Source organism: Pogona vitticeps, chromosome 1 (genome assembly GCF_051106095.1).
Source record: "Pogona vitticeps strain Pit_001003342236 chromosome 1, PviZW2.1, whole genome shotgun sequence".
Taxonomy (NCBI): Eukaryota; Metazoa; Chordata; class Lepidosauria; order Squamata; family Agamidae; genus Pogona; species Pogona vitticeps.
This window is the reverse complement of record NC_135783.1, coordinates 134,528,735-134,547,676: the sequence shown is the minus strand read 5'-3', so window position 1 is coordinate 134,547,676 and position 18,942 is coordinate 134,528,735. Positions and strand designations below refer to the sequence as shown.

At 41.2% G+C, this 18,942-nt stretch overlaps 1 long non-coding RNA gene across 1 annotated transcript in view; it reads left to right on the top strand.

Annotated features, from left to right (window-relative positions):
- The window catches only part of LOC140707549 (uncharacterized), a 45,498-nt gene that overhangs the window by 17,213 nt on the left and 9,343 nt on the right, over positions 1–18,942 (top strand). Inside the window, exon 3 of the long non-coding RNA XR_012087675.2 lies at positions 9,201–9,328. This is a non-coding gene — a long non-coding RNA (uncharacterized LOC140707549). The remainder of the gene's footprint in view (positions 1–9,200; positions 9,329–18,942) is intronic.

Sequence of the window (18,942 nt, the reverse complement as noted above, 5' to 3'; positions counted from 1 at the left end):
CCTTGTTTTGATATCTGTCTTTAGAAGCTAAGCAGGGGGTATGTTTGCAAATCTGACTTCTCAATCATGAAACCTTCTCTAAAGCACACTTCTGAAACACTAATGGGGTTTTAACTCTGTTGATGGATCGTCTGTAATGTGTAGTTTGGTACTTAGATGTACTGAATGCAACGGTAGGGGGAAATTATATACAGTGGTGCCTCGCATGACGATGTTAATTCGTTCCAGCGAAATCACTGTAGAACGAAAACGTCATCATGCGATTTTAAAAAGCCCATAGAAATGCATTAAAACCAGATTAATGCATTCCTAGGGGCTTCAAACTCACCGTCCAGTGAAGATCCTCCATAGCGTGGCCATTTTCGCTGCCTGTGCAGCGAGGAATCCGTGCGAAAACACAGCGGACGGCCATTTTGTTTACCCGGTGGCCATTTTGAAACCGCTGATCAGCTGTTAAAAAATCATCGCAAAGTGAAATTCTCCCATAGGGAACATCGTTTTGCGATCACAAAAACATCAACGTCAAGCGATTTCGTCGTCAAACAGAGCGCCCGTCTTGCGGGGCACCACTGTATAAACATCTACCTACACCAACCACTCCACTCACATCACCAAAAAAAGAGGATGGGATGTAGTGTTAAGTCATTACTCAGTCACAGCAAACCAAGACCAGTAAATAAATTCCAAGCAGGAAACAAATAATTTAGATGACAATAGGCATGTGACTCGGGAGCTTATATTTCTGCTCTATTACCACAAACAATTAGAGCTCACAATAGTGGACTCTGATGATGGGGAAAATGGGAGAAATTACATTTTGCACAAAATAGCCTAGCCTCAGAACCTGCAAGAATCCTAGAACACATTGTTAACACTACTTTTCTGACAGTATGGTAATAATTTATGAGAAATTAACTTATTATTCCTGATTCAATATAAATTCCCAGCAACAATTTCATTTTTTAAACATTTTTATGACATACATACCTACAAAGACAAATACAAAAAAGTAACCAAAAAACAAACCAGAAATCAATGACACAAAGAAACTAACAAAACATACAAGACTAACAAAACATACAGTGGGAAGGCATTCCCCATACCAGCTTAACTATTATATAAACTTCTGACTACAGAAATAATATATCCATGTGCATCTGCACATGCTATATTCCACATCCCTATTTTATATATCTAATAGAGTGTCTAAGCATCCTAACTCTATAAAAAGGTATTATAAATTCCCTCATCTGCATGTCATCCATCTGACTCTCATCATTGTAAGCATAAGGACTCTTATAGTTCACACATATTTGATATTCCCATATACGTGCCTCCAAGCAAAACACCTATTATTGTTATTCATCATCGTCTAACCTCAAAATTCATATCTGTCCGAATTTGCTTATATATCTTCAATCAATTGACTTCTGTCATTTGTTCAGCAAGTAACTTCCTCCTTTCTAGTTTTTATTTATCAACTCCAGTGTCGTGGAACTGGGCTTGGCCTTTTAGTCAACATTATACAGAGTATTATACAAAGTATTTTCCAGTTTTGAAATGCCATCTATAATATTTCTCCAAAACATCCTCAAAACAATTAACTAGTTTTCCCCCAATACAGTCAGTGATACGATTTTGGAGTAGGGTAATGTATGGTCCCAGGTCGTGAAGTTCTGCCCGCAGCTTCGCCCAGTTCCCTCTCTTTGCATTTCCTCTTATCAAAACAATCTTGATATACATACTCCCTTCCCCATCCTCACCCCCTTTCATCTTTTTTTTTGGCATCTTTTAGAAAAAAGGAATGGCTCTCTTCTCCTCGCCTGTCTCCGACGACAGCAGCTGCTTCTTAATGGTTCCGTCCTGCTGGGAAGCGACCTCCCTTTCCCGCGTCAGAAGCTGTTCCCCGAGAGTTTGTCTAAGTTCTTTATCTTTGCTGTCGATCTTTCCTTGCTGAGCAGAAAGAGTCATATTCAGATCTATTCTAATCTCGTTAATTTGCCACTTAAAATGGTGAATAATGTTCAATTGGAATTCTTTAAGAAGTTCCTTAAGATAGTACGTCATGAGTTCCGATGATGATTCTCCCCCTCCTTTCATGGCCGTAGTCATCGACAGGTTAATTGCTCAAATTCCCCAAGTGATTTATTGGCTAATCCACACTTAAAGTCTTGTAAAGGGGTGATTAACCGCCTTGTGCCCGATACAGTCACTTAGGTTAAGTTGTGTGAAGTTATTTAGAGTTCTAAGAAACCAGTTTCTCTAGGGGGAGGGTTCAGAAGGGAGAAAGAAGAAAAGCAGTTGGTTTCGTTTCCACACTGTGACGTAGGTGGAAAAAACTTCAGTCTTCAAGGCATCAACAAGTTAATGCCGCTCGAGACCTCCTTCTCATCAGGTTACCAATAATAGATTTATAGTTATTACTTGCTGTGTTTTAACAGCAGTCCATTATCTTTGTTCTGCAGTCAGATAATAAAATTCGATGCCTCCCCCTCCGAACAGCTAACTCACCATAATGGCGACTTCCACGAGACAGGTCGCATTGCAGGAAAGGAACTCTTCCAAAAAACAGACTGCCATCTGCGATTTGGTGGTTCCAAAGCCCCTACTTGCAAACAAGCCCCCACTCTCCCATGGGAACTCGCCCCCTCCTTCTCCAGGGGGGGGTCCTCTGTCTCGGAATAAACCCAGTGGAATCCAGAGCTCTGGAATCCCCCTGTTTTCGCTGTTCGTGGCTCCTCCCCCTTTTTTTTACTTTTTAAAATACTAAAGTGGTAAGAAAATTAAAATCTGAGCAATTATTAAACTTTTGTGCTCACTTAATTTGCTACTTTGGGGGGCAGTGGTAGTGGTCATATTTGGCTATTCAACAAAATCCTCGCCTTCTCAAGGAGAAAACAATTTTCACCCACCTTGCCATTCTGTATTGTCACTTTGGCTAGAAGGTATAAGTGGAAAGTTGAGGCTCTCAGAAGGTGGTAGAACTGAGTTACAGAACTGCAGCATGAATAAAACGTTGCCAAAAAAGAAAAACAGACCCTCATTAGAGATCACACAGAAAAGCTTCCTTAGGGCTGTGACTAGGATGGGCCAATGTAGCTTTGCCCCAGGGCACCAACATTTAGAGGGCACTAAAATCTAGAGGTGAATCTACCAATAAGTGCTAGAAAAACAAACAGCCACACTTCCCAGCCCTATTAACTTTTTCTTGGAAAAAAATCAACTTTCCCTTTCTTTTGGGAGCATTGCCACATTCTTTTCCTCCTCTTTCATACCTGGGCTCATGCCCATGTCTCAGGGCGGAGTGGGTGGGAGAAGGTGCCAATTGTCCCAGATGCTGAAATAGCTAATTACAGCTCTGCTTTCAGCATCCATAACTACCCAGTGGCTTTTCTTGCTCTTGTCGTTTCGATTTATATGCCATCCCATCATACTAGAGCATTCTCTGGGCAGTTTACAGCATAACTATGCAAGGAGGACTCTTCACCACCAGCAAGCTGGGTTCGCATTTTACTGACCTTGGAAGGATGGAAGGCAGAGTCAACCTTGAGCCGGCTACCTGAACCCGTCGGGATCAAACTTAGGTTGTGAGCAGAGGATTGACTGCAGTACACCAGTTTAACGTCTGTGTCACAGGGCTCACTTACGGCTGCAAAAAATAATAACCAACACAACTGCACCTGCCCCCCATAACTTCTATTGCTCTTCAGTACTTCAGGAACTGCATCTAAATGAGAGTAGAATATTGTATGTGAGATATTACTTGCTGCAGGCCACAAGAATATTAGCTGCTGTTTTTCCATTTGGTATTTCTGAGAAATTACATGTGGATTACCGTAATACTGCGAAGGGATGTTATAGCATGTTTTACTCTGACTATATATAGTATTGAAAAATAACATCTATTTCTATTCTGATAACTGATTCCTATTTCTTCACGTATTTAAAATGTGGTGGCATTAGTGTCACTGAAATAAATTGATTTCATTTACATTATTTTTTTTACTAATTTAAAAAATAAGAAGCAAAGCAAGTAAAAATTGGACAAAATCAAGCATTTTCAAAAATGTAACTGAGCCTGTTCTGGGAACAATTAATCATACAATTAATTACAATTAATCATATTAATTTTTAACAGATACCCCAAGTCTATGCAGAAGGGGCATATCTTAGTATTGCTGCTGATCTATTAAAGGCAGGCAGCCAGGTTTGAAAGAAAGCGCTTGGAGCATTTTTGTTTTTTGAGAGCTCTAACTTGAGCAATCAGTTTGTCTATCAAAGACACCGGCCAAACCTTAGACGACCATTGTGAGAGTGTCCCACATCTACTGATTCTCTGATCAGTCAACAATCTCGCAGCAAGGCAAAGAGAAGGGAAATTTCACAACCTTTGCCCAACTCTGGAAAGGCTCTCTACATTTTTACTGTATGTTTTGTCAACAGGATACTTGTGTTTGTGTTCAAGAGAAGAGTCAGCTCCTAAAAACAGCAACAAGCCTAAATTAAAAGGTGAAAAAACGGAACTTATTTTTTGCTATAATACACTTGCTTTTGGTCAAGCTTGCAAAAGACAAACAGCACCACTGCCCAGCTTTACCTTACTTTCTAGCTTACCGCCACATGAAGTTGGTTGCTGCTATCAGTGTTTGTGTTTCCCTTGTTGTGTCTCCTGACCCCTCCTGTCACGGTTTAAAATTGTGCATTAAAACAATTAAGTGAGGTATAGAAAAACCAACCCTGAAAATGAAAGTTCATTTAAAATGCAGTTAAGAAATAGTTTACTATAGGCATTCTACACAGTTGTCTCGCTCTCAAGCTGAGTAAGGCCACTCTGTCGCGATATTCTGACAGCTAAAGGATGTTTTTGTTACAATTTAGCCTGGCTACATATGTGAGTTTAATAGTTTGCACTCTGTAATTCCAGTGCCTTTGTATTGCAAAGTTCAGGTCTTTTAAGACTTTACGTTTTCAAATCTTTCATGCTGTGGAGCCCTGTAATTTCAGGCTCTGCAAAAAGTCTAGTCCAGATGATAATGTTATCAGTAAAATGGAAACTTGCCAGATATTAAGTTACAAACCCTTGACGTTACAAGCTCTGCTGGAACAATTGAGATTTCTGTTAATATTATTTTCTTTGACTTTTAAGTTCTTGGATTTCCAAGCCTTGCAGATAAGATTGTTTTAAATGATAATGTAAGGATGAGGATATAAGTTATTTCCCGGAAAGATAATTGAAGCAAGGAGCAAAGGATGTCAAGAGAAGACCATTAGAGGTGAGAGACTTTGCTGAGGGTGGGGTAAGATTTTGTGTTTATGCTGATGTGATTTTATACCAACTTATGCTCTAGTATGGTTTTTTCATTATTTATATAAACTCAAGCTATTTTTCATAGATGTGACTTACTTGAGAGTTAAATGTTTATAATTTTAGTTTATTTATGGTTGGGTAGGTAAATCACAGAAGAAAAAACATGGATGTTCTTTTATCTATCATTCATTCAATAAATGTGGATTTGATTACATGTAAGCTTGCTTGTATTCTTTCACTCTCATCAAGGTCTCAATATATTCGGACAGTCTATGTATTTCTAATTCCTTTTAACTCTTTAATATTCTCGAACACACCAACTTTCCAATATCTTGTCTAAACACTTCTCAATCTTCTTCCTAACTGACTCTCTGTCTCTCTCAGTTCTCTTGACTCTGCCCCTCCTGTCCTGTCATAGGCTCCTGCACTAGAGCTCTAAAATGACTGATAGGAGTGACGTGTGGGCTGTCCGCCAAAGGGACAAATAAATTAAAGGATATTCAGAAGAAGGGAGGATTAGATAAGGTGCAGAATATTCCTTTGGGTCACACTGGATTTAAACCCTTTTGAAATATATTCCAGCTGTGAAGAATACAGGCTGGTGGTTTTTCCCTGGAGGTCTATCAAGTCCTATTGGACTCTTAGGGAGGTTCAGACATCAGGTTATCTGATCTGGCACTCACTCCCCTTGCCCATTTGGCAAAAGGCTACCTCCTTCCCTCAGCAGGCCCTAAATACTGGGCCCACAGAGGTCTTCACATGGGCATCCTGCTTTGCCATGCAGGTTCTCTCTTTTCCCCTTAGTGCTCCAAAAGGAGTGTTGTGGGAAAACCTGAGACTCAACTTCTGCTGTTGTGTTATGATGTAATGGCTTGAACTGTGGGCATGTCTCATCGACTTGAGCTCATTGTCTTCCTCTGTAAGTGGGGTAGCATGTGGACACCACTGCCAGCAGAGCGCCAATTGGTTTGGGCAGTGCTTCCACGGTCTCTAAGCACACGGCTGCTCTTTTTGCACTATGTTGTGACTGGCATGACTTATTCAACTGTCTTGTCTGCACTTAGAGTGTGCTAGGTGTTTCTTCTGTCTCATTCTGGTGTAATTGAAATACTGTACAGATTGTCCAGTCCATTAAAGAAACTTAACTCTGATTATGCACTCTAATATGTTTTGAGGAAGTATTCCAACCTCTTTGGTTGTCCGTAGCACATGAAAATGAATTGCCTTAGTATCTGTAATGTCTAAGTGCTGTGGCTGAGGATGCCCCTCTGCTGTCGTCCAAGGCCTTTATTTCTGGAGATTGCCTAACTACTCCTTAAGTCGACTAATCCTGATGCGGAAACATACCTGAGCAGAGAGATCTTCCCAATTCCCAGTGCAATCAGAGACTAACTAGAAGGAAACATGACATATCCACGGGACTGGGGTGTGGTTCTACTCCTATGGTAGTTCTACTCTATACACAAAGCCACTGGGACAAATCATCCTCACAGTCATGTATTGTAACCTGACAGGTGCTCAGCTATTTCGCTGTCTTTGCAAACCAGAGCAGTTGGGGAAATAATGCAAAGCAGAAGAAGGTATAGCCAATGGTAGCTTTCTATTAGAATAAAGGGCTTCGGCCAATGCAAGGCAGGGCATCAGATCTTCTCCAGTCTCTTGACCGGTGAGAGGATGCAAGTAATGCTAACTGTGCAATATTATTTTGGGAACTAATGTTGGCATAACAACATTCTCTTTCCTTTCAAAAGCAATGATTGGCATTCATGCCTGGCCATTTCAATGTAACAACTAGCATTCAGTCTTAACCTTCTCTTGTTCTGTTTGGTGTGTGTGTGTTAAGAATACTGTACTTTCTTGAGGCATTCTGAATGGATCTCCCCATGTTATGTCATTTTCTTACTTACTAAAGATGCATTTAAAAAAGAAAAAACTATAAACAGCAATTAGTAACATAACAGTTTGCTTTTTCCTATATTAAGAGCAACAAGTAATTCCAGCATGTGTACATGTGTCTTTGCTTTAAAAAGTATCACTCTTACTGAAAGGGTTCCCCAACCCTCAGAATCAATTTTAATGGGCACACAGGGAGAATCAGTGGAAACTAGGAGCACTGCTTTAATCATAGTCAGTTGGAAGGTTGCATTTCTCCCAACTGGAAGAGTCCTTATTGATTGATTGATTGATTGATTGATTGATTGATTGATTGATTGATTGACTGACTGACTGACTGACTGACTGATTGACTGACTGACTGATTGACTGACTGACTGATTGATTGATTGATTGAATTTGTAGCCCGCCCATTTAGTCAACCAACTACTCTGGGCGGCTAACAACATATAAAATAAATCATTTAAAAATGGTACAAATAATATATCAATAGACAAAGACTCAAGGTGAGAAAACAAAATAAATCAAGAGGTGGCTGGAGGGAAGGCTTGCCTGAATAGCCAGGTTTTCAGTTAGCATTTGAAAATGCCCAGGGAAGGGAAAGTATCCTATGATAAACCCTTTCCTACATTGGATCCTGGTGGTAGTGACAGGAGTGGCAAGCAGCAGCAGGGTGAGCATCAGCTCTGCAATCAGTGCCAGCCAGCTTCCAGCTGTCATCTTTGTTTTTCACAATGGTTGAAATCTTATTGCACTGCTATGCAAAGGGTAGAACTACTGGAGCTGAACCATCTCAAGTTAAGAAAACTTCTTAAGACATTATCCGTTGATTGCTGAGTTGCACAACTTGGCATGCAACAGGTAATGTCTAGCTAGGTGTCATAATTTGTTCACCTCCAAAAGTTATACCTTTCGCATAGCAGCACAATGGGATTTTAGCCAATGTGTTGCAGCAACACTATGTCAGGGACATTGGGAGAAGGTGAACTGGTGGCTCCAAGTTGTCCACCATTCCAAATCCGGGCCAATTAGGCAAAATTTATCATTCCTGAGCTCACTCCATGTTTGAGACAGGACCCTTTGTGCCTAAGGATGCTAAGTCCTGCTCTCATCAGAGCCAGCACCCTTGATAATAAGTGACGTCGGCCTTTTCCAAGGGGTCTATAGAAACCCATTATGTGCATTAATTTTGCCTGTTGTCCTCCAGTCTGCTTCTTGGCACAGCAGCTTCTTTCTATGTGTTCTACATCTTCTTAGGATTACAAAGCAGGATAAAATATCAGGCCTGCCAACTGATGCTCTGTGAATCTCAGATGTCACAAACAGCTTTGACAGAAGTTTACTTTGATCTGATGAGATGGTAATAAAAAAAACAAGGACACTAAGAAATAAACACAATCATGGTTATGAAACCAAGTGGGACCTGTTCTCTGTGTAATGTCCTCTCCTTCTCAGCTTATAGAAAAGACTCATTTCAAGCTTCATTATCATCCTGCTCCATCACTCCCATGTACCTAATAAACACTGATTAAAAATAAACTCTAGAGAAAGTGGTGTTATTGAGTGATGCAAGACTGGTTGAACATCAGACAAACTGAGCAGGGAGTGGAAACTGAATTAAAATGCCTTCTTCCTAGGAGTCCCCTGAGTTCCTTATGCCATCCCTGGGGAGAAGTAAATAATGTAGTTTGCAAACTCCATGTTCAGCTGCCTAAAAGTGCTGTGCTGTGGTGTGTAAAGGAAAGCCGACAACGTCCCTGGAAAAAGAAGGCACAATAAGAGACTAAACGAAAATTGTGTGCTATTTTAAAACAGGAGGGGTAGGTTTACATGCTGAAGTCAGGACAGTGATTACCGGGAAAGCACTGAATTCCCCAAGGAAACTGGGTTTGTTTTTTATCATCAAGCTCCATCTCTGGATCAAGCCAGTTCATGCTTCATGACATTTGGCAGTGGAAAATGAGCAATATGAACATTTTCTGTCTTCCTTTGTCTCTAGGGATGAAGCTTGGCCTGGCTCCTGGTCTGCTGCAGCTGCAACAACTTTGGCAGGATCGCCTGAGAACTGGCCCTGACTCTCCAATTAAAGAGGCTGCATGTTTTAGGCAGGAACATGCCAGCTAAATGGTGAGATGTCAACATGAGCATGAAATAAGCCTGGGGCCGGGGAAGAGGGAAAGTGGGGTTGTTGGGGAAACCTTTCCAGAATGTATCACTCCTAGAGCATCCCTCCAACCCGAGCTCCACCAGATGTTCTCGCCACATAGCTGCCACCATCTCTGTCCATCAACTCTGCTGTCTGGAGTTGATTCAGGTTGTAGCCAAAAAGCTTTGGGTGGGCCCAAGTTGGAGACTGATCGCTTAGACTGTGATGTGCAGGTGAAGTTTTGATGCGCAGGATGCTGGAGCTTCCATTCAGCTGATAGCCACACACTGTTTGAATGCAATTCAGTCAATGTTGAAACCAAACTGGTTTTAGTGAGAATGATCTCAGCTGGTGTTGAGCTTGCTACGCCTCCAAAGGGTGACTTGTCTCCCAGTGTGAGAGAAGGCAGATCTCAGAGCATTATGCATTACAGTGAACACTCTGTCTGACATTACTCAGTACTTCTCAGCAGCCAGGTTCCCATTATTATATATAGGTCAGACTGTGCAGATAATTCATTGCACTGCACACTATTAACATGTTGTGATTGCTCACAGGACTGAAAAATGGAAGGATAATATACTTTGGACAAGAGGCTACTGATAGAAAAGAATAAGGCAAAACAGAATAATGTCCAATTCAAAAAAGTACCAGATAAGGATATATTTGACTTGTTCAACTAATATGCAGAGCATATGTAAAAAGATAGATTCAATTCAAATGAAGAAGGAGTGATCAAACTTTGGCCAGAATCCTATTGGTTAGTTATGCTGGTATAAGTGCAGCAGCATAAATTGCAGTAGTGAGTTGCTGGTAGTTAACAGGTCACTACCTGTATACTTCATCATCACTCATCAGTCATGTGACCTAGTACACGATGGGGTATTATCAGCAACTTGCAACCTGGTGGCAATTTGTGCCTACAATTTATACCACTGTACTTTGTGCCAATGTAGCTAACTGATGGAATTCTACTGCCAGGAATTCAAGATACAGTATGTAGGTGACATTATATTACTGCCAGAAAACAGCAGTGACTTGACTGCTAGAGATGGGATATTTGTATTTGTCTCCTGAGGCAGACAAATACAAATATTGATACCACAGGTGGCAGGGCTGACCGGATCCTCCCCGCAGAACCTGGCCGTTCACTTACCGCTTGTGGCACACCACATGGGGCCATTGTTCATACCATGCCAATCACAGAAGTAGCCTTTCCTGCCATTCCTGCACTGCTGACCAATCTGGTGAGGAGGCAGGATGATGAGTCTCCCTGCTCAGCTGCTGAGTGGTCAGCAGCCCAGGGAGGTGGGCAAGTCCCGGCCAGGCTACTTCTGCAATTGGCACAGCATGGATAACGATGGCTGTGTGTGCCACAAGCGGTAAGTGGATGGCCCAGTTCTGGGGGAAGAGTCCAATTGACCCAGCCACCTGTGGTGGCAATATTTGTAGTCATCTCCTCCGAGAAACTAATATGAATATCCCATCTGTTGACTATTAATAAAAGTTAAAGTGCAAAAGGCAGGATTACAATTGAACATTAATAGTAATCATGTGCCGTCAAGTCAATTCTGACTTCTGGTGACCCGTTTCACCAAAGTACTCCAGCTAGAGAGAAGTGGTTTACCATTCCCTTCTTCTGGTGGACTTACCCAAGGCCACACAGGCTGGCTCTACTCCCAGGAGGCACAGTGGGGAAAAATTCCCAAACTCTACCTAAACCACTGAGCTGTTCAGCCAGCTAACTGAACACTGAAAAGGCAAAAACCACGCCTGTATAGTAATTACATAATGTTAATGCTGACAATGAAGAAGTTGGCATCTAGATATTTTATTACTTGATTCAATCATCACTCTGAATGGAGACTGCAGCATAGAAATGTGAAGAAGAGTGCAGCTTGGAAAGGCAGGTGTGGAGGAACTAGAAGAGATCCTCAAGTGTGAGGATATGTCACTGGATACCAAGGTGAAGATCTTCTAGAACAGTGGTTCCCAACTTTGGATCCTCACATTTTCTTCAACTAAACTTCCAGAAATCCAGGCCAGCACAGCTAGTGATGAAGGCTTCTGGGACTAAAATTCCCCCCACTGTTACTATATTTTCTGGGCTTATGTTGGGCTAATTAGCCACCTACATGCCCATCAACACACCACTGCTCATCTGCGACTGCTCATGTCTTCTTTTCCTCCTAAATGGTGAATCTGAATCTGATGGCGATGATCTTCAGAAATGAAAAATGAACTTATATTGTGCTTGAACTCTCACTAGAGGCTAAACTGAGGCTATCATACTTTGTATATATCATGAGGGGACAAGACTGACAGGAAAAGACAATAATATTAGAAGAATAGAAGGCAGTAGCAAAAGAGGAAGATCTGACATGAGATAGATTGACAAAGCGCTTTGATTGGCTTTAGGCTTTGGTCTGCCAGCTCTGAATAGCGCAGTTAATAACAGGACCTTTTGGGATCCATCAGTTCATGGGATAGTCGTACTTCGGAAGTGACACAATAGCATCTAAAGTAACAACAGAGCCCTCTGGTTCCCTCAGGCAACTGTGACTGCAAGGGAGCCCAGTTTGGATCAGGCTCACAGAGGTGGCAGAAGAGGATTCTTTTCACCCACGTTGTGTCATTTCTCTAACCCAGACCTTATTAATTAAGCAAACCCTATAGACCTTATACAGGTGCCAGCTGCAATTCAAGGAGCTCATATTCTGCCTTACTTTTAAAGATTTGCTGTAGGGTACATCAGGCCAAGAAACAGGGACATGCCTACAGATGAGCACTGAGCTGACTATGAATCACCTGTTTCGGATACAGTGCAATCCTACCGTGTTTCCCCAAAAATAAGACAGGGTCTTATATTAATTTTTGCTCCTAAAAAATGCAGTAGGGCTTATTTTCAGGGGATGTTTTATTTCTTTCATATACAGTGGTGCCTCGCTTAACGATGTTAATTGGTTCCCAAAAATACATCGCTATGGGAAAACATCGCTAAGCGAAACACCATTTCCCATAGGAATGCATTGAAAACCGGATAATCTGTTCCAATGGGAACGGATTACCGTCCTTAAGCGAAAATTGCCATAGGAAACATCGCTAAGCGAAATGCGGTTCCCCCATTGGAATGCATTGAATAGGTTTCAATGCATTTCAATGGTTTTGACAGGTCCGTTTTCGCTATTTTTAAAGTGTCTTAAAATGTTCGAAAACTGTTTTAAATGCTTGGGATCGTTAGTGCACCTTGTAAAACCTTTGCAGACTTAATTTGGCTTTGTTCTGACTCTTCGTTAATTTTTGGTGAATTTCCCCCCCCCATTGGAATGCATTGAACTGTGGGGGGGGGAATTCACCAAAAATTAACGAAGAGTCAGAACAAAGCCAAATTAAGTCTGCAAAGGTTTTACAAGGTGCACTAATGATCCCAAGCATTTAAAACAGTTTTCGAACATTTTAAGACACTTTTAAAATAGCGAAAGCAGACATCGCTAAGCGAAACAGGGGGACCTAAATTCTCATCGCTAAGCAAGGAAAGGTCCCGAACATCGCTATGCGAAATTTCCCCATAGGAAACATCACTAAACGGAGCGCAAAATCGCTCCAAAAACCTCATCGCTAAGTGAATACATCGTTAAACGAGGCAATCGCTAAGCGAGGCATCACTGTACAATGGTCTACATTTATTTATACACAATCATGTCATCTTCTGGTTGCTGCACAATGGTGGAGGGTGGGGTTTCACTTAATTAGAGCTTATTTTGGGGGTAGGGCTTATATTATGAGCATCCTGGAAAATCATACTAGGGCTTATTTTCAGGTTAGGTCTTATATTTGGGGAAACAGGGTGTGCGTTTCTGCTTTGAATTAGGTACCAGTGAATGCAACAGTTTTTTTCCTAGGTGAATGTATTTATGATTGTAGCCTCAGAGAGCGAAGCATCTATTATTTTGCTCAGCCTTAGAAAAGGCTCTTCAAGGCAAAACCAAAAATAGCCACAAACGCTGAGACCATCGAAACACTATATGCTGAGCAAATAATCACTGTGGGTGTAGGTGTGTCTGGAAACAAAGGTGCAAAAAGTGGAATCAGTTTTGCATAGATACATATTGGATTCTACTGTTAATAAAGGGTAGCTTGTGACTAGGGCAGGGGTGCCTCCTTCCGAAATCCTAGAGTGATGTAGGATTAGGCATCTTTCAGTCTCGAAAGACTATGGTAACATGCTCTGCATAGAGGACTCGGAACAGTGTCTAGTGTGGCTGAGAAGCCCAATTCGAGAGTGGCAGTCCCTTCCACACTGAGGGCAAATACAATCTGTCCCCTGTCCAGCTCCCTGATTTTGCTGCTTTCGGGACGGCCTCTTTGCCTCGGCCTGCTGGACAGGGGACTCTTCAAATTGGGAGAGGCCATGATGAACTGCCTGTCTCCAGGCTGAAGCCTGGAGTGAAGGCCCCTTCCATCCTTGATCACAACCCATACCTGCTATTAATTATCTAAAATGCTTGAGCAAAAATTCTGGGAGCTATGAACAGCTGTTCCAAACAGTGGGTCTTTCTTTTGTCGGCACCCACGACACAACAAATGCATGACAAAGCAAGATTGTGCCAGCCGGCTCTGCCCTCCATCTGCTACTCTTCATATCTTGACTCCACAGTGCCCGATGGCACAGGTGGAAGTTGAGACAAGTGGTGGAAGTTCTTCCATCTACCTCTACACATCTCTTGTTGATGCTACTCCTATCCTTACAACAAGTTACTTATCGGCTACTTTGCAGCTGGATCAAACATGGCTTGCTGCTGCTGTTGCGGGAAGAAAGGCCAGTGGCAGTCCTCAGTGGTTCAAAATATAGTGCTCATGGCTTGCTCCAAAGAAAGACTTGTTCTGTATGGTTCCTTGGCCTGTTGCTGCTGCTAAGCCTAAAACAGCAGTGGAAACTACGCAGAAGGGCAAGGAAAGGAACAGCCAGAAGGTCACTAAAAGTGCAGCAAGGGAGGAGGGGAGCAGCACAGGGCTGATCTTGTGCCTGTCCTGTGTGGATTTGGTCTTCCAAACATAGCTCTTCAAGCTGTACAGACAGAAGCCCTGTGGGAGAGATTTGCACCCTTCATGGCCCTGTATTTTTGCCCTGTATTTTAGATCCTGCATCCAGAGCCTCTCCATGTAGAGTTTGTAGGTGCATAGATTGTACACAAGTTTAGACATACGGTAGCTTGGAAAGGTATGTCTACAAGTTGTAGAAACCCCAGCCGGCACTGTGGCTAGTCATGCTGCCAGAGAGATTCTGGGAGATGTAGTCCAAAAAGGTAATTTTTCCATGTTTACAGTCTAGATCAATGCATAGAGGGGAATAGGGCAAATGGTCACACAATCCACCCCAGCCTTGCCACAGGTCTCACGTGGAGTATACAGACATATGTTGCATGCAGATGGTTTCTATAGACTTCAGGCCCTCAGTTTCTCACCATCCCATCCCAGGGTGTTAGTAAAATTAACCATGATATCTGATGCAAAATGCTATGCAATCATATAACAAGATCGCTTTAATCCTGTCTCTGCTACACAGAATTCATTAGTACTGTACTGACACCTTGGGAAAAGCAGTTCAGCCACTCTACCTTGATAAAATCAGATTATTCATGCAAACCTTTCTAACACCAAGTGGTGTGGTTCAAGTTGCTTGCTTACTTCCAAGTTATCTGTATGGTCAAAGCTAGAAACATTGTTGCCCTAGCATAGTTAATGTATTTCAGCCGGAGATATAGTCAAAGCTCCAAAGAACTTACTTTTAATAGGTATGTCCATAGAAGTTGGATGGCCTTTTCCAGGGTGTGATAACTCTGCCTCATTCATAGAATGTTAAAAAAGTCCAGAAAGAACAAAAGGAAGGTTGTGTGGTTCCCAATATTACACACATGTAAGAGTAGATTATGCCTTTTATTGGACCATTAAAAATTAAATAAATTGCAAACTTTTGTGGATAGAATTCACTTTTTCAGGCTTAGCATGACTCTTCCATGGAGAGTGGGAAAGATTGTGGACAAAAGTCCTAAAATTGATGGTACATGTCCGTGAGAGGGGATATAAGTCCTCTTGAGGCTGCTGCCTTGAGCAGCTTTGTCATCTGGTTGGAATTTTCTCTGTGCTGTTTCTCCCCACCCCCAAAAGCCAAAAAGGAACTCCATGTTTCAAACAAGCAATGGGACTGTGTGTGTTGGGGGGGGGCAATCACAGAGCAACTGGTAACCTTTTGTTCTTAAGAGCAGGAGTGCAAAAATTCCAATTTCTGAATTATGTCTTGCTCAGTTCAGTCGGTTTTAATCCCCTATGGTTATACTTAAGGACTTTGTCTTGATAGCTCATTATACATATATTAGGAGCTGGATTCCCCACTGGGCCTCTCGGCCTCCAGGTTGTGAAGCTTTGGGCAACCTGCACAGTCCTTGTACACCCCCAGAAGAAGGAAATGGTAGACCAGTGCTGAGTATTCTCTACCTAGAAAACCCTGGAAGTGTCACCCTAAGTCAAAACTGATTTGACAGGCATGTAATAATTATTTGTCTTATAAATGTGAAACTGGAGCTCTCCCTGGTGGGGAAAACATCCTCTGGATCATACAGTGCATGAGACAACAAGGAGGAAACACAGCTCCAGAAAAGGAAATCTACAGGGAGAAAGGATTAAAAATGTAATGGCCATTTATAAGTAGATCAAGAACAGTTTCTGATACATTTTGAAGTTTCAAATCCTTCAAGAGCAGAAAACTATTAAAATGGCTTAAAACAAACAAGCCTTTTCTTTCTCCCTTTCTAAGCAAAATCTTTAAACAAACCCACAGGAGCAAAGCTGCCTTTAGTGATTCTAGAATGAAGTGAAATGAGATGGTTTAAGCAAACATCAGGTAATAGGCACTAAAGCTGCCCCATGCAGAACGCCTTGCAAGACTACTTGGCGTTAAGGATTCTGAGGGATGTGTTTGGAATTAGATTAACAAGGACTAAGCACACGGTTTGTATACAACACAAAGAGTCCGTGGACTTGTTTCCCCTTATAAGGATGTCAAAGATTACTTGAGGTAACTTGTTCACCAAATTCATATAGTACAAAGTATATCCAGCATGCTTACATTTGACACAGGGAAGCTTTCTAAATTATTAAAAGGTACATTGAGAGATTAGAAGGGTCATCTGTCATATCTGAGAGAATCCTCTGTTTGAAACTTTTTTTCAATCTGACAGGCTGTCCATTCCAGTTCCAGTTTAAAGAGGATGAACGATCAGAAAGGAGAGCAGGTAAAAACAGCTGCCCATTGACATTTTACCAACTAGGCAAGACATTAAACAGCCACACAAGTCACCTGGCCACAGCCTTCTTTAGTATGGTGGGGGATTCTGGGAGAGCTACCATACTGTAATGGCTAGAATATTAAACTAGGATTTAGGAGATGACCATTTTTATTTATTTATTTATTTATTTATTTATTTATTTATTCATTCATTCATTCATTCATTCATTCATTCATTCATTCATTCATTCATTCATTCATTCATTAAATTTATACCCCGCCCCTCTAGACCATGTCTACTCAGGGTGCCAAATTAATTCTGTGTATGGCAATGATAAACCATTATTTGAATGTCTCGTATATCCCAAAAACCAAACTAGGGTCACCATAAATTGGAAGTGACTTAACAGCACATAATGACAACAATTTGTTCTCAATTTGCGTATGCCCATATAAGTATTTTAGTCTAATGTTAGGTTGTTTCTTGTCCACTCTTGTGTGTCTGACTATTCTAACAGCAGGTTAAACTAGATCAGTGGTTCTTAACGTGAGCGATAATGCCCCCCAGGGGGCGATCTCATTTTTCAGGGGGCGATAGAATGAAAAGGGGCGGTGTGGGGGCGCTGGAGCAGAAGGGGGGCGGTAGGGGGTCCCTGGAGCAAGCCAAACCTGTTACGATGGCTGCAGCCTTTTTACAGTGTGCATGAATATATAATTTCCTCCAATCTTAATTTAGTTTCAGAGTTTTCGTCTTGAAATTTTTAGTTCCTGCATTGTGGTTTGTTTTTATGCCCTTTTTATATTTATTTTTGCGTCTTAAAATTCGCTTGCAACTAAATCATTAGGTTTTTGGGGCATTTCATTTTCTTGGAATTGAATTTTGTTTTCAGGGGTCATTGGATTTAATTGGATAGATAGATAGATAGATAGATAGATAGATAGATAGATAGATAGATAGATAGATAGATAGATAGATAGATAGATAGATAGATAGATAGATAGATAGATAGATAGATAGATAGATAGATAGATAGATAGATAGATAGATAGATAGATAGATATCATCACCGCGGGGAGGGGGCGGTGATAACTTCCTCAATGGCTCAAGGGGGCGTTTCTTTCAAAAAGGTTAAGAACCACTGAACTAGATGATATTCTTGGCATGTATCTAGAAGCAATGCTCCCTGTGATGAAAGATAACAGTTTGTCCTTTCTCACTTTTGTATCTCACATTCCAACATGCTTTGTTTTGTGATTGGCCATAGGAAAGTGAATACGGGCTTAATTTCAAAGTCAGATTTCAGAGGCATGCTTCTGCAAGGGAATCCTGTTGCTGAGTTAGAACTGTGCTAATTGCAGGAATATGTAATCCCCTGAACATCTGGTTTGATTCACAGATTCACATTTCAGAGCCATTCTTTTTTCAGCTCTTACTTTCCATACGTTTAGTCATGCTTGAAGGGGATTGGGGATTGGGCCTCTCTCTGTCAGTGAAAATGTTTATGTAGGTGTGTTTCTGATATCTACCTGAACCGTCATGGACAGCTCAGAACCCATTAACTGCTAAGTAAAGTTTTGATTTTTTTTGCCCCAATGTGCATAATTTTACATTTTAAAATATTGAAACACATTTGCCATTTTGCCGCCCATGTTTCCAGTTTGGAGAGATCCACCTGATCAGCGTTATATATCATTTTTTTATATTTATATTAACAAGAACTCTCTTCTCTTACTTTGTTAGATAATATAGTTACTTCAGTGGCTCTACAATTGTTTTCTGTACCAGTGCATTCCTTTCAAATACTTTTTTTTTTTTGCCATTTCCATCCTCAGGGTAGTTTAGTATTTTTGTGTGGGAACAAACAGAGATTACCAGGAATACTGGAAAAACTAGTTCTTTATGAGCAAATTGCAGGCTCAGAAACCATGACAAAACGCTTGCACAACTTATTTTAGGAAGGGAGCTTTAAACTGTGCTTCAGTGTTTGATTTGAAGATAGTTAAAATATTGTTGGAGAGTTGTAATATGTAAAGGAGGGGAAGAGTTGTAAATATATTTTCCATTGTGAACAGAATTCCTCAGCTCTGATACTGCATCAGCTTTGAAAGTGAAGAGAATAACCAAGTTTGAATAATGCAACCCAAGTTCAATGTGATTAATTTTACAGCTGGGTGAAGTGGTTTTCACTGACACTCTTGGGAAATCCAAGTGGTTCCACAAATAAAGTTCTTAGACTATTATTATTGCAAACTCCTTAGATTAAATTATTTGTATTGACAAATGCATGAATTTTTAATGAAAAAACAAGA